General features: G+C 37.2%; 1 pseudogene; it reads left to right on the top strand.

The window, feature by feature from the left end:
• LOC121014550 (60S ribosomal protein L7a-like) overlaps window positions 1–2,960 on the top strand; it is a 7,542-nt pseudogene extending 4,582 nt beyond the window's left edge.
• The last annotated feature ends 1,935 nt before the right edge of the window (window positions 2,961–4,895 follow it).

Here is a 4,895-nt window from a genome sequence, read left to right as displayed (position 1 = left end):
TAGGATGCCCCAAAAGATACTGATATTTTGGGCTTCCAAGCACCTATGAGGCTATTTGTAAATATTGGCTGAAGGAGAAATAGAAGGACGGGACAGAGAAAGGAAGGGAAAGGGAAAAGAAGGAAAGAAAGTTGATGGATTCATGCATTTACACAAATTACTTTGAATGGAAATGGCAATCTAGAAATAGCCTTATTCCTACCCTCAAAGTAAACAAAGTCCTTAGGACTGAGTTTCTTATTCTATACCCTAAAAACATATTCTGTGCCTAGCATAGGACTAAGAAGGACTCAAGTGTTCATTAATGTAAATGATACGAAATAATAAAGATAAAAACCCAAGTACTCATGTGATGTACTGTAGAGACTTTAAAGGTATGTTAAAACTGAGTTCATATTTTGCCCCTAACATATGCCATTTTTAGCTCTTGAAGTCACATATGTCTACTCTAGACAAAACAATCTCATGATTTTTCTAGCAGCAAGTAAGCAAAGGGGAAAAGTGTGAGAAGACTTTTGGGAGAAAAAGCTATGGTTGGAGAAGTGGTCAGCGACAAGAAATAAACTAGATAATTACAGGAAGATCAAAGAACTTTATACGTCTCAGTAAGTAATCAGATTGCATTTAAGAATCCTCAGCCAGGAAAGTCTGATTCTGTCTATGATACAGTAAATGATGCAAAACTAACTCTCCTATTGAGAATAACTATAAAACTGGACAAAATATATGAGGCAATTATTGCAGGCTTTGAAAAACAGTTAGTTGGGGTGCCTGGGTGGCGCAGTCGGTTAAGCGTCCGACTTCAGCCAGGTCACGATCTCGCGGTCCGGGAGTTCGAGCCCCGCGTCAGGCTCTGGGCTGATGGCTCAGAGCCTGGAGCCTGCTTCAGATTCTGTGTCTCCCTCTCTCTCTGCCCCTCCCCCGTTCATGCTCTGTCTCTCTCTGTCCCAAAAATAAATAAATGTTGAAAAAAATATTAAAAAAATCTACACTCTTTCAAAAAAAAAAAAAAAAAAAAAGAAAAACAGGTGGGGCTAGCCTGCTATCCCTGAGAGAAGGTAAACTTGCAATCATGCCATCTCTGCGTAGGGAAAATTTCCTGACTATGGCCTAGGGAGGTGGAGCCCAAGCAGAGCTTGATGATCGTCCTGAGTGAAGAAAGTAGAAATCAAGTATAAGACATTTAAAGTAACTAGAATCTGTGAGACAGGGCACTGGGAAGGGCAGCCGTGCAATGGAGTAGATCATGGCAGAGGATTTAGCTGAGTATGCACAAGATAAGCAATGAATGGCTTCCTGGAGAGCAGCAACAGAGTAGAAAGTGTAACTGGGTTACTAGAAGTTGAACAGAGCTATAAGATGCTGGGGTTCTAGTCCAGTTTCAGTGGAAAGACCTCGTATCCATTTTGGCATCCATTTGACACAGCAGAAAAGCCACTTGTTTTAGGAATAAGAACCAAGTCCCAGAGGAAGGCCTACCACAGGTATGACCTTAAAAAGCTTAAAATAAAACCATCTGTACACAAGTTCAACTTGATTAGTTAGTGACTGGACAGTCTACCAGAGTAGAAGTCAATACCTGCCAGGAAGAAGATCACAGAATCTTAAAACTCTAAGATTTATCATCTATGCTGTTGAGAATGCAATAAAAATTACTAGATATTTAAAAAATAGAAAAATTTGACCAATAATCAAGAAAAAAAAACAGATAATGTATCTTCAGGTGAAGCCAACATTGGAGTTAGTACTCTAAACATTAAAACAGATATAATAAATATGTTCAAGGATTTAAAGAAAAATAGTGTCATAATTATGAATTGTTAGAGAGTCTCAGCAGAGGGATGGAAACAAAAAAAAAAATAAAGAGAGAAAAAAGGAAATGGAATTCTTGAACAAGACTTCAATAACTTAGGATTTTTAAAATTCAGAAATAATTAATGGTATACTGAAAATAAGTCAGGACCAAGAAGACAGATTGATATAAACAATCCAGTCTGAAAAATGGAAAAAGAAATAGGTGGAAGAAAAGTAAAGATGTTCAGAAATCTGTGGCATAATATACAATTTCTAACTTCTGTTGGAATTAGAACCCCAGAAAAAGTGAATGATAATATTTTAAGAAATAAAGAGCTCTCTCCTCCAGCCAGCCAAGATCCAAAGGAAAGAAGGCTAAGAGGAAAAAGGTGGCTCCGGCCCCTGCTGTCATGAAGAAGCAGGAAGCCAACAAGGTAGTCAATCCCCTGTTTGAGAAAAGGCTCACTAATTTTGGCTTTGGACAAGACTTCCAGCTCAAAAGGGACATTACCCACTTTGTCAGATGGCCTTGCTACATCCAGCTGCAGTGTCAAAGGGCTATTCTCTATTAATGTCTTAAAGTGCTTCCCACAATTAACCCGTTCACCCAGGGCTTGGACCACCAAACAGCTACTCAACTGCTTAAGGTGGCCCACAAATACAGTCCAGAGACAAAGCAAGAGAAGAATCAGAAATTGTTGGCTGGGGCTAAGAAGAAATCTCCCTCAAGGGGAATGTCCCCACTAAGAGGTAACATGTCCTTTGAGCTGGGGTTAATATTGTCACAACTTTGGTGGAAAACAAGAAGGCTCAGTAGCAATGATTGCACTTGATGTGGATCCCATTGAGATGGTGATTTTCTGGCCTGCCCTGTGTCATAAGATGGGAGTTCCCTACTGCATTATCAAAAGGAAGGCCAGGCTGGGGCATTTGGCCCACAGGAAGACCTGCACACTGTTGGCTTCACGGAGGTTAACTTGGAAGACAGAGGAGCTCTGGCTAAGCTGGTGGAAGCTATCAGGACCAATTATAGTGACAGATATGGTAAGATCCACCATCAGTAAGGAGGCAACATCCTGGGTCCAAAGCTGGTGACTTACATTGCCAAGTTGGAAAAGGCAAAGGCTAAAGAACTGGCCACCAAATGGCTAAGTGTACCCGGCTGAATGTTCTGCACATAACTGTAATAAAAAGTTCTCTTTCAAAAAGAAAAGGGGAAGCGCCTGGGTTGTTCAGTCGGTTGAGCGTCGACTTTGGCTCAGATCATTATCTCACAGTTTGTGAGTTCCGGCCCTGTGTCAGGCTCTGTGCTGACAGCTCGGAGCCTGAAGCCTGCTTCGAATTCTGTGTCTCCCTCTCTCTCTGCCCCTCCCCTGCTCATACTCTGCCTCTCTCTGTCTCTCAAAAATAAATAATTGTTAAAAAAATTATAAAAAAATAAATAAATAGAAGGAAGGAATGACTCAAATGTTCCTAAGTTTGATGGAAAACATCAACTTACACATTCAAGAAGCTCAGTGAACCATAAGCAAGATAAATGCAAAATAAACCACATTAAGCCTGTCATAGTCAAATTTCTAAAGCCAAATATACAGAAATAAGCCAAATTAAAAACAATTATATACGAGGGAAATAGCAAAACAAATAATGCCTTATTTCTTATCTGAAACAATGATGTCCAGAATACAATGGAACAAGATTAAAAAAATTTTTTTTAATATTTATTCATTTTTTAGAGAGAGAGAGAGAAACAGAGCATGAGTGGGAGAAGGGCAGAGAGAGAGGGAGACACAGAATCTGAAGCAGGCTCCAGGCTCTGAGCTGTCAGCACAGAGCCCAATGCAGGGCTCGAACCCACAAATTGTGAGATCATGATCTCAGCCAAAGTTGGATGCTTAACTGACTGAGCCACTCAGGTGCCCCAGAAGAAGATTTTTTTAAACGTTAAAAACAAAAAGAAATAGAATAAAAAAAAATTCAGAATTCTAAACTACATTGTAGAGAAGATACCCTTCAATATTAACATACACAAAGACATTTTCAGACAAAAGAAAACTGGAAGAATTTATTCTGATAGACCTCAGTTGCAAGAAATAATTATGGATATTTTTAAGACTGAAGGGAAATGGAAATTTGGGCTTTCAGGAAAAACTGAGGACACCAAAAATGATAAAAGAATGAATAAATAGAAAAGACTATGCTTCTTCTTCCTTCTATAATTTCCTAAATGGCAGGTAATCATTTAAAATGAACATAATAATATTGTAAGGTAGGATTTATTCATTATGTAGAAATAAAAGCATGACAACATTAACACAAACATAGGGGAGTAAATGAAATCATACTGTGGCAGGTGTATTATATTTGTACACTGTGAAATGTGAAGAATTGGATGTGAAGTGTGAATTGGAAAGTCAGAAGTGGAAGTGTGAGGTATTAAGTGTAAAGTGGTATAATATTGACTCAAATGGACTTTGATAGGTTTGGGATATATCATAATCCCTTACTAATCATTTAAAAGTAATTAAACTCAATTATAATCATGATTACATTAAATACAAATGATCTAAATGCTCAAATATAAAGGTTGAGATTGTCAAAATGAATTTGAAAAATGCAAGACCCAATGGTATGCTGCTATATGAGATGTATTTTAAATATAAATATATAGTTGAGGTTGAAACTACAAGGATGGAAAAATATATATCATAAAAACTATAAGCAAAGTAAAGCAGGCATGGCTATACTAAGATGAGATCAAATTAACTTTAGGAACAAGAGTATTACTATATCTGAAGAAGAACAATTTATGCTGATAAAAAACCCAATTCATCAGGAATATTTAAAAATCCTACATGCATATTGACTTAATAATATACCTTCAAAAAACACAAAGCAAAACTTGACAAAAGTAAAGAAAGAAATAGAGAAATTCACACCATGGTTGAAGGTTTCAACAACCTCTCACAGTAATTATTAAATCATCTTATATATATATATATATATATATATATATATATATATAATCAATGAAGATACAGAAGATCTGAACACAATCAACCAATATAACTTAATAGGCATTTATAGAACACGATGAACAA

Source organism: Herpailurus yagouaroundi, unplaced genomic scaffold (genome assembly GCF_014898765.1).
Source record: "Herpailurus yagouaroundi ecotype Mexico unplaced genomic scaffold, PumYag 203, whole genome shotgun sequence".
Classification (NCBI taxonomy): Eukaryota; Metazoa; Chordata; class Mammalia; order Carnivora; family Felidae; genus Herpailurus; species Herpailurus yagouaroundi.
This window is presented reverse-complemented; position numbering and strand designations above follow the sequence as displayed.